Here is an 11,655-nt window from a genome sequence, read left to right as displayed (position 1 = left end):
GACTTCATGACTAAAACACCAAAAGCATTGGCAACAAAAGCCAAAATAGACAAATGGGACCTAATTAAATTCCAGAATTTCTGCACAGCAAAAGAAACAATCATTAGAGTAAACTGGCAACCAACAGAACGGGAAAAAAAAATTTTGCAATCTACCCATCTGACAAAGGGCTAATATCCAGAATCTACAAAGAACTAAAACAGATTTACAAGAAAAAAACAAATAAGCCCATTCAAAAGTCGACGAAGGATATGAACAGACACTTTACAAAAGAGGACATACATGAGTCCAACAAACATATAAAAAAATGCTCATCATCACTGGTCATTAGAGAAAGGCAAATCAAAACTACATTGAGATACCATCTCATGCCAGTTAGAATGGCGATCATTAAAAAATCTGGAGACAACAGGTGCCAGAGAGGATGTGGAGAAATAGGAACACTTTTACACTGTTGGTGGGAGTGTAATTAGTTCAACCATTGTGGAAGACAGTGTGGCAATTCCTCAAGGACCTAGAAATAGAAATTCCATTTGACCCAGCAATCCCATTATTGGGAATATATCCAAAGGATTATAAGTCGTTCTTTTATAAGGATACACGCACATGAATGTTCACTGTTTACAATAGCAAAGACTTGGAACCAACCCAAATGCCCATTGATGATAGACTGGACAGGGAAAATTTGGCACATATACATCATGGAATACTATGCAGCCATAAAAAACGATGAGTTTGTGTCCTTTGTAGGGACATGGATGAACCTGGAAACCATCATTCTCAGCAAACTGACACAAGAACAGAAAATCAAACATCGCATGTTCTCACTCATAGGTGTGGGTATTGAACAATGAGAACACATGGACACAGGGAGGGGAGCATCACATACTGAGGTCTGTCGGTGGGAGCTAGGGGAGGGATGACGGGGTATGGGGTGTTGGGGAGGAATAACATGGGGAGAAGCACCAGATATAGGTGATGGGGAGGAAGGCAGCAAACCACATTGCCATGTATGTACCTATGAAACAATCCTGCATGTTCTTCACATGTACCCCAAAACCTAAAGCACAAAATGTATATATATATATATAAAAGAAGAAAAAACTCAAAATGGATTAAAGATTTAAATGTAAGACCCAAAACTGGTGGGGCACGGCAGCTCATGCATATAATCCCAGCACTTTGGGAGGCTGAGGTGGGTGAATCTCAAAGTCAGGAGATTGAGACCATCCTGGCTAACATGGTGAAACCCTGTCTACTAAAAATTAAAAAAAAATTAGCCAGGCATTGTGGTGCATGCCTGTAGTTCCAGATACTCAGGAGGCTGAGGCAGGAGAATCGTTTGAACTCAGGAGGCAGAAGTTGCAGTGAGCCGAGATTGTGTCACTGCACTCCAGCCTGGGTGGCAGAGTGAGACTCCGTCTTAAAAAAAAAAAAAGAACCAAAACTATGAAGACAGGAGAAATGCTCCAGCACATTGCTCTGGTCTAAGATTTTTATGGAAAAGATCTCATAAGCATAGGCAGTAAAGGCAAAAACAGACAAGTGGAATTCTATCAAACTAAAAAACTTCTGCACAGCAAAGAAAATTATCAACAGAGTGAAGAGTTGATTTACAGAATGGCAGAAACTATTTGCAAGCTATTTATCCAACTAGGGATTAATATCAAGAATATATAATGAACTTAAACAGCTCAACAGCAAAAAAAAAAAAAAAAAAAAAAAAAAAAAAAAAAAAAAAAAAAAAAAAAAAAAAAAAAAAAAAAAAAAAAAAGGAAAGAAAGAAAAGAATGGACATGAAAAAAATATTAAAAATGGGAAAATGAGTCGAGTTGATATCTCCTCTCATACAGGAAGATATACATATGGCCCAGAGGTATATGAAAAAATGTTTAACACCACCAATCATCAGCGAAAGGTAAATCAAAACCACAATGAGTTCTCTCACCCCAGTTGGAAAGGCTATTATTAAAAACAAAAAACAAAACTAAAAAAAATACCCTACAAATGCTAGTAAGGAGTTGGAGAAAGCAGAACTCTTATGCCCTCTTGGTGGCCATACAAATTAGCAGTCATTACGGAAAACAGTATAGAGGTTCCTCAAAACACTAAAAATAGGCCAGGCACAGTGGCTCATGCCTGTAATCCTAGCACTTTGGGAGGCCAAGGCAGTTGGATCACTTGAGGTCAGGAGTTCCAGACCAGCCTGGCCAACATGGGGAAACCCCATCTATACTCAAAATACAAAAATTACCCAGGTTTAGTGGCATGTGCCTGGGATTCCAGCTACTCAGGAGGTTGAGGCAGGAGAATCTCTTAAACTCGCAGAGGTTGCAGCAAGCCAAGATCATGCCACTGTAGTCTAGCCTGGGCCACAAGAGCGAGACTTTGTCTCAAGACAAAACAAAACAAAACAAAAAAACCCTAAAAATAAAACTACCAGATGATCCAGCAATCCCACCTCTAGGTATATATCCAAAGGAAAGGAAATCGGTATGTCAGAGAGATATCCGCACTCTCATGTTTATTGCGGCACTATTTACAACAGTTAAGACATGGAATCTACCTAGATATCCATCAACAGATGAATGGAAAAGAAAGCATGGTGGCAGAGGGAAGGGAGGTTGGCAAGATGGGGCCTGGCGAGTGATTCTCCTCGGATCCCTCCAGCTGGTGCGGACATACCGGGGTGGGCGGGGGTCCTGCCACCACTCCCTCCCTTCCTCCTCTCCTCTGCCTGCAAAGCCTTCCTTCTTCCCTTCCCCGCTCCACCTCGTGGGGCGGGCCTGGTTCTTGGGACACCATGTTGGCCTCTGAGGAGGAGAGCCAGGACTGGCAACTGAAAATCGTCATGCTGGACACAGCGCCTCTGGGAAGACCTCCTTAGCTACGGGTTTTGCTCAAGAAACTTTTGGGAAACAGTACAAACAAACTATAGGACTGAATTTCCTTTTGAGAAGGATAACACTGCCAGGAAACTTGATTGTTACCCTTCAAATTTGGGATATAGGAGGGCAGACAATAGGAGGCAAAATGTTGGAAAAATATATCTATGGAGCACAGGGAATCCTCTTGGTATTTGATATTACAAATTATCAAAGCTTTGAGAATTTAGAAGATTGTTATACCGTGGTGAAAAAAGTGCGCAAGGAGTCAGAAACTCAGCCACTGGTTGCCTTGGTAAGCAATAAAATTGATTTGGAGCACATGCGAACAGTAAAACCTGAAAAACACTTACGGTTTTGCCAGGAAAATGGTTTAAGTAGCCACGTTGTCTCAGCCAAGACAGGAGACTCTTGGTACTTTGAAATGGTTTGTTCGTATGAAATTACTTTAAGACTTGTAATCATCTCCAGCTCCAGGTCTCCTTGTGCTTTCAGAAAGTTGTTGCTGAAATCCTTGGGATCAAAACACAGCAGAAGTAGAACAGTCACAGAGAGTACTGAAGGCAGATATTGTAAACTACAACCAGGAACCTATGCCAAGAACTGTGAACCCTCCTAGAAGCTCTATGCGTGCAGTTCAGTGAGTGCACTTTCCTTTTGTGTTGATAGTTTTGGCTGCCTTTCACCTCTGGGTGAGCCAGAGGACTTCTAGGAACTTGTTTTAATAGTGACCATCTCTGTAGTTCAGTTAACACTTTCCTCCCAACTTGCTTCATCATTGCTGTTGCCTCACAGTGGCAGGAAGCTCCTGGATTTGAAATAATTCAACTTTGGGACCAGGCATTTGAATTCAAAATGGAAAACCCATTCCCTGGAATTAGACTGCTTTGTTGAGAAAGAATGATGTTGCTTCTTTGTATGTCCTTGATTCTTTCTTCAGTAACGTAAATTTTTTTAACTTAATATGAAAACTATCCAAGTCTTTATCATCAGCCAGGATTTTGTCATTGCACAGTTTCATTCTCTTATCTGAATTGGCATGTGTCAAAGTATACTTCAGAGTGCAAACATTAGGCAAGTAATATATTTTACCTACAGATACGAAGACATTGTTTTGCCATCTATTGTTAGTAAATATATATAAAGATGTATCTAACTGGAAATGCTTGACATAAGGCTGTAATAGAAATATTTTTTCATTTTTGAAAATGGGGTCACGGCTGGGCATGGTGGGTCATGCTTGTAATCCCAGCAGGTTAGGAGGCTGAGGCATGCGAATCACCTGAGATAGGGAGTTCGAGACCAATCTTACCAACATGGAGAAACCCCGTCTCTACTAAAGATACAAAATTAGCTGGGCATGGTGCTGCCTGTAATCCTGGCTACTAGAGAGGCTAAGGCAGGAGAGCTGCTTGAACCTAGGAGGTGGGGGTTGCGATGAGCCGAGATCGCACCACTGCACTCTAGCCTGGGCAAAAAGAGTAAAACTCCATCTCAAAAAAAAAAGTGCCTAAAGTGTTTATATTGTAGTTTGTAACTCACAAAATAGTGAGTATTTGATATTGTATTTTTATTACTGTATCATTGTCATTATGTATTATGTAATACTCAGGTTTGATGGCTTTATGAATTTTGATAAATGTTCAGCTGATGCTTCACATGGTATTTCTCTTACAAACTGCATAAGAGTACTCCCAAGAATGAGTTATGACATTGTGGATAAGACTTATGTCCAGATGTTTTTTTTCACAAATAAATTTATTTAAATTAAAAAAAGAAAGCATGGTATATAGCACAATAGAATACTGCCATAACAAATTTTAAAATTCTGTCATGCACAGCAACCTGAATAAACTTGGAGGATGTTAGGGTGAGTGAAATAATCCAGACACAGAAAGATAAATACCGTGTGTTCTTCCTTAAATGTGGAAGCTACAAAGATAAATACCGTGTGTTCTTCTTTATATGTGGAAGCTACAAAGTTGATCTTTTAGAGGTAAAAAGTAGTAGAGTGGTTATTAGAGGAAGAGAGGGTTGGTGGGAAGGGGAAGATAGGCAAAAGTTGACAGAAATAAAAGTACAACTAGGTAGGAGGAATAATTCCTATTGTTCTATAACACTACTGGGAGGCTATAATTAACGACAATTTATTGTATATTTTCAAATAGCCAGAAGAGCAGATTTTGAATGTTCTCAAAACAATGAAACGATAGGTGTTTGAGGTGATGGATATGCTTATTACCCAGACTTGGTCATTACACATTTTATGTGTAATTAGATACATTTATATGTATCTAAACATCACACTGTACCTCAAAAATATGTACAATTACTATGTATCCATTTAAAATAATAATAAAAGCAAAAAAAAAAAACACCCCAAGTAAAAAAGATTGATTGTTTAAACAAAAAATATTAGAGTATGGAGTTTACAGCATATGTAGAAGTAAAATGTGTGACAATGGGACAAAGCATTGGTTTGTTTGGAAGGGATACTAAAGGGGTGTCAGCAAGGCCCAGGAGCTCTGTCTGTGGCTGAATGGTATGCTAAACTCAGTAGGAGTATTATAACACCTGTCTGGCCTAGAGGCCATGCCAGTTTTCCAATTTGGTAGGTATGAAACGAAGCCATTATTTTTTTTTCCTAAAGAAAACAAAAAGAGCCAGGCACGGTGGTTCATGCCTATAATCCCAGTGCTTTGGGAGGCCGAGGTGGGAGGATCACTTGCGGGCAGGAGTCAGAGACTCGCTTTGTGGCAACATTGCACCAAACTACTGAATTGCCTAATATTTTCATTGATTTGACTAATTGTTTTGATATCGTACAGATGCAGGATTTAAAATAAATTCTTTCTTTAAAAATTGAGGCAGCTGGGTACAGTGGCTCACACCTGTAATCCCAGTGCTTTGCAAGGCCAAGGCAGGAGGATCAATGAGATCAGGAGTCTGAGACTGCAGTGAACTATGATTGTGCCACTGCACTCAAGCCTAGGTGACAGAGCAAGACCCTGTCTCTAAAAAAGAAAGACGAGAGGAGGGAACTGAGGCCCCCAGTCTGGTGATGCAGGTATTGGCTGGGCTGAAGTCAGCCCAGAACTCCAGGGTGACAGCCTTTTAGCCACAAAAAATCCCTTCTCACCCAAGGACCAGAACCCACCAAAAAGATCTGCATTCCCCACAGGTAATTTCATGCTCCCAAAATGGGACATAAAGTGGTCATATTTGACATTTCTGTTGTCAGAGCCTTGTGGGAAATTCATGTCAAGAGCACAAGTTTGGCAGAAGCAGGAGGCACAAAGTCTTGAGAAGAGTACATTGGAAAAGACAAAGGAGGAGTGGAACCTCGAGGCCAAGCACAGGACGAAAGGCATCCCCCCGGCAGTGTACTGCAAGAATAGCTTCATAGACACCAGCATGTGGCTTCTTGAAAAGATAGAAAGGAACGCTCTCACAAGGCAGAGTTCACTTCCTAAGGACGGAGGCAAATGGAGCAGTGCATTTGTGTTTGGACTTTCTGGGGAGGACTGGACGGAGCTGCCAGATTTGTTGAAGGAGCAGATGCACCTGGGAGAATGGCAAATATACGACACGCTGATTCAAATCACTCCTACATATTATATTGAGCTGTTTCATTCGATGAGAATTCAGGATCTGCCAAAGAAATAAATCTCACATCTTCCAGCTGAAATTAATTGTTTGAAAAACCTGAAATAACTCAATGTGAGTTTCAACTATCTGAAGAGCATTTCTCCAGAACTGGGAGATGGTGAAATCTAGAGAGACCGGATTGTTCTGGAAATCTAGAATTCATAGAGCTGCCTTTTGAATTAAGTAATTGGAAACCAGTTGCATTTGTAGATATCTCCACAAACAAGTTTTCCACTGTCCCAATCTGTGTACTGAGGATGTCTATTTGCAGTGGTTGGATATCAGCAATAATAACCTGACTGATGTGACACGAGATAGAGACAGGTTGGGAGAGCTGCAGGGCTTTCTCTTATATAAAATCAAGTTGACCTACCTGCCTTACCCCATGCTTAACCTAAAGTAGCACACCTTATTAGTTGTCAGTGGGGACCACTTGGTCACAAAGGGCTTTCAACTACCCTTTGTGACTCCTCCACATGTTTAAAATTTGTAAGCCTTATGAACCATCCCTGCCCCTGCTTTGTTTTTTGATAGAGGCTTGCTCTGTCACCCAGGCTTGAGTTCAGTGGCGCGATCTCAGCTCACTGCAACCTCCACCTCCTGGATTCAAGCGATTCTTTCACCTCAGCCTCCTGAATAATTGGGACCACAGGTGTGCATCACCACATCCAGTGAATTTTTGTATATTTAGTAGAGATGGGGTTTTGCCATATTGGCCAGGCTAGTCTCGAACTCCTGGGCTCAAATGATCTGCTCACCTCAGCCTCCCAAAGTGTTGGAATTACAGGTGTGAGCCTTGATAAAGAATTTATGAGGCTGGGTGCATTGGCTCACGCCTGTAATCTCAGCACTTTGGGAGGCCAAGGTTGTTTGATCAGTTGAGGTCAGGAGTTGGAGACCAGCTTGGCTAACATGGTGAGACCCCATCTCTACTAAAAATACAAAAATTAGCCAGGCATGGTGGCATGCGCCTGTAATCCCAGCTACTCTGGAGGCTGAGGTAGGAGAATCACTTGAGCCCAGAAGGTAGAGGTTGCAGTGAACCGAGATTGTGCCACTGGACTCTAGTCTGGGTGACAGAGTGAGGCTGTGTCTCAAAAAAACAAACAAACAAACAAAAAAAGAATTTATGAAAGCCTATATTGAAGATCTTAAGGAAAAAGAATCTGTCCCAAGCTATACCACCAAAGTGTCCTTTAGCCCTCAACTTTGATAACATCCATCAGAAGACAGCAAAGTCTCACTCTTCTGTGGAGCTTTAAGTTTTTGTGTTGTGGGTCACGTCATGTAGGAAGAATGGCTTGCGCTTAAGGACAAAGTCTAGAAACCACTATCATAGTTGTTAAGAAAAGTGATTTTCAAATATCAAATATGTGAATACCTCCCTCCAAAAAATTAAAAAAATAAAAATAAAGAAAAAATAAGGCTACGATATTTGGCCTTAAAAGATATCAAGCCTACAAACTGTAAAAATTTCTTAGGTTCTTAGGATAAAATACTGAGGGAGGAACTAATTATGGTCTGGAGTTTCATTGGCTGTTAAAACTTATTGAATGTTGTCTGGCTTCTAGTGCTTTTGTGTTGTATTCTAATGTATGATTTTGCTTTTGAAACTGTTAGAAAGGTTGAAGGTCAACTGAATTGCCTATTCAAAGTCGTAAATGCAAATTGTTTTCTCACCTCTGGAATTAGGAATCTTTAAATGAAAGTGAGGATTTCCTTAAAAGTTAGCAGAAAAAGGTTTTTTGTTGTTTTTGTTTGAGAGGAGTCTTGCTCTGTTGCCCAGGCTGCAGTGCAATGGCATAATCTCCTCTCACTGCAACCTCCACCTCCAGGGTTCAAGCAGGATTCTCCTGCCTCAGCCTCCCGAGTAGCTGGGATTACAGGTGTTTGCTACCACACCACGCTAATTTTGTGTATTTTTAGTAGAGATGGAGTTTCACCATGTTGGTCAGGCTGGTTTTGAACTTCTGACCTCTTGATCTGCCTACGTTGGCCTCCCAAAGTTCTGGGATTACAGGAGTGAGCCCCCAGGCTCAGCCCGTTAGTTTTTGTTTGGAGACACATTAGATTAATAACAGTCTTAATTTGATGGGGTACAATGGAGGTCTTTTAATGAACATGAAGAAGCTGGAAATATTATACTCTATAACCTGTTATCAACCAGATAGGTGAAAAAGTCCTAGGTAGAAAATTAAGATTAATATCAATTACACTTCTTTGTGAGGCATGTTTTTATCTTAGCTATTTGGACTCTAGCACTTCATCTGGAATATGTATATTGCCTACCTGATAACTACTGTCAGTGGATAGCTCCTGTGCTAATTTGTAAGATTATTGTATTAATAAGCTTTTATGTGGCAATAAGAAACACCCCTAAATCTCAATGGTTTATGACAACAGAGGTTTATTTCTCCCTCTTGGTATACGTCAGCTGCAGCTTAGTTCAATGGGTATTCATTTCAGAATCCAGGTTGAAGGAGTAACATGAATTAAAGACATTCATTACTGTGATAGAGGGAAGAGTGCAATGGCTAAGCCATGCAATGTCTCTTCAACTTTCGTTCTAATGGTACACATGGCTTATGCCTCCCATTTCATTGGCTGAAGCAAATCACATGGTTAAACCTACTGTTAATAGAGTGGGGAAGTCTGCACCTATAGGAAGGCACTGCAAGTCACATGGAAATGTGTAGGATAGCAAATTCTCTTATGGGAAGTGTGGGGAATAATTGACAATAAAAATGGAATCTTCCACAGTTATTAAAAGAGATACATCTAATGAAGAAACAATTCAACAGACTGTTCTTATCTCAGCATTCAAATAAGACCAACCTGGTGGTCTATGAAATATTCTTTCAGGTTTTGTCACTGCACTTTCAATTTAAGAGTCATGCAACTTATAGTGAAATACAAACCTTGCTACTCAGTGCTATGGTGTTTTTGAGGTAGAAAGATAAAGGAGAAAAACCTCCTTAATAGGACCAATCACTGGTTCTGCCAAAGAAATGACCATTCTCTATAAAGCAATGCCCAAAGCATTTCTTCCCACATATGGCTTACATGTTCTTTTTAAAATGTATAGTAGTCACCACCCTTCACAGTCCTTATTACTATTTGTAACTCTGTCTCTTAAAATTTATCCTCTACTCGAAATCTCTTCTCAGGAAGCACTGTCACTGATGTTTTTCCAGTATTCTATGGAGATGCCACATTGAAGCAGAATGTCAGTGTATATCCTTACAGCAATTCTTCTGGCTATAATCATCCCACACCCCCACTTTAGCTTATCAGACAGGGCTAGCTGTTCCATTGATGCCACACACATCTCATGTCTTGGGCAGGAAACTGTTTTTTGTTTGTCACCTGGAAATGTGTAGGATATAAAATTCTATAACCCAGGCTGGTTGTCTTTTTTTTTTTTTTGAGAAGCGTTTTGCTCTGTTGCCCAGGCTGGTGTGCTGTGGTGCGACCTCAACTCACAGCAGCCTCTGCATCCTAGGTTCAAGTGATTTCCTGTGCCTCAGTCTCCCCAGTAGCTGGGACTACAGGTGTGCATCGCCACACCTGGCTAATTTTTATTTATTTATTGATTGGTATTTTTAGTAGAGATGGGATTTTACCATGTTGGCCAGGCTGGTCTCAAACTCCTGATCTCAAGTGATTCACCCACCTTGGCCTCCCAAAGTGCTGGGATTATAGGCTTGAGCCTGCTGGGATTATAGGGTTGAGCCACCTCGGTCAGCTGTTTGGTTGTCTTTTTTGAGATAGAGTCTCACTCTGTTGCCCAGGCTGGAGTGTGGAATGCAGTGGTGTGATTTCAGCCCACTGCATTCTCTGCCTCTCAGGTTCAGGTGATTCTCTTGCCTCAGCCTCCTGAGTAGCTGGGATAACAGGTCCATGCCACCATGCCTAGCTAATTTTTGTATTTTTAGTAGAAAAGGGGTTTCACCATGTTGGCCAGGCTGGTCTCGAGCTCATGACCTCAAGTGATCTGCCCACCTTGGCTGCCCAAAGTGCTGGGATTACAGGTGTGAGCCACTGTACCCAGTCACCACACAGATTGTCTAAGTCTTCATTTGTGCTTCAAGAATCTTGGTATGATACCAGATTTTCTATTTTTTTGAAAGAGATTGAGCACCACCATAGTTTTAAGGACCTAATTTTCATCTGTTACTTAATGCAACCCTATTTTTCAGTTTCCATTATGATATGATGAACTTTCTGATACTGTTGCTTAATTTTGTTTTTTAGTGCATATGGGAGACTCATTCCCCAAACTCTCATGTTACCTTTAGAGAGAAAAGTGTCGATCATTATTATTGAGTGAGATGAGTCATCAAAGAGATTCTGGGTAATAGGTAGACCTCATACAGTAAGTAAAAGTGAGATTGTTCTTTGGGCTTAAAAACTTGCCTCTGATCTTTCCCAGGCACATAAGTGAAGAGTTTGAGGTTTCCGAGAGATAAAAATGAGCATCTGAGTGGTTGATCCAACAGAGAGGCACAAACTTTGAACTTGAAGGGTCATAAATTCTTCTGCTTGCCCTGGTGGGATGCTGACATAAGATGGAACACTCACTATGGAAACCTGAATCAATGACATTGCTGAGGAAGCAAATGGTCCTTAAAAGCTTTCACAATACACCAGCAAAAGCGCTTCAGAAACCCCAAAAGGGACAGAGAAAGAGGGTCAAGTGACAAAAGTACACCCCATCTTCATCAGTGTGAAAGGACTGACTAGCCAGTCAATACAAGATTCTTCCAAGGAATTTTAAAAAATCACTTTATGGAGGTATGATTGAGATACAAAAACTGTACATATTCAATGGATATGACAAATAATTTGGAAATATGTGTACACTCATGAGACCATCATCACAATCCAGGCCATCAACATATCTATCACCTCCAAAAGTTTTCTTCCTCTCCCTTTGTTTATTTATTATTATTGTTTGTGCTAAGAACAGTTAACGTAAAGACCTACTCTCCTAGCAAATATCTAAGTATACATCACACTACTGTTAACTATAGGCGCTATACTGTATCGTAGATCTCCAGAGCTTATTCATGTTGTATAACTGAAAATTTGTACCCTTTGACCAACACCTTCACATTTCCCC

At 40.6% G+C, this 11,655-nt stretch overlaps 1 long non-coding RNA gene and 2 pseudogenes across 1 annotated transcript in view; 2 read left to right on the top strand and 1 right to left on the bottom strand.

The window, feature by feature from the left end:
* Positions 1 to 3,402, bottom strand: part of LOC119472634 — a 29,347-nt gene extending 25,945 nt beyond the window's left edge. The window contains exon 1 of the long non-coding RNA XR_005201789.1: positions 3,239 to 3,402. This is a non-coding gene — a long non-coding RNA (uncharacterized LOC119472634). The remainder of the gene's footprint in view (positions 1 to 3,238) is intronic.
* On the top strand, positions 2,804 to 3,537 carry LOC108311005 (annotated as a pseudogene).
* A 2,548-nt stretch (positions 3,538 to 6,085) lies between these two features.
* On the top strand, positions 6,086 to 7,746 carry LOC108310946 (annotated as a pseudogene).
* Positions 7,747 to 11,655: the final 3,909 nt, after the last annotated feature.

This window comes from Cebus imitator, unplaced genomic scaffold, assembly GCF_001604975.1.
Source record: "Cebus imitator isolate Cc_AM_T3 unplaced genomic scaffold, Cebus_imitator-1.0 Scaffold110, whole genome shotgun sequence".
Lineage (NCBI taxonomy): Eukaryota > Metazoa > Chordata > Mammalia > Primates > Cebidae > Cebus > Cebus imitator.
The sequence above is the reverse complement of the archived record's forward strand: the minus strand, read 5'-3'. Positions and strand labels throughout refer to the sequence as shown.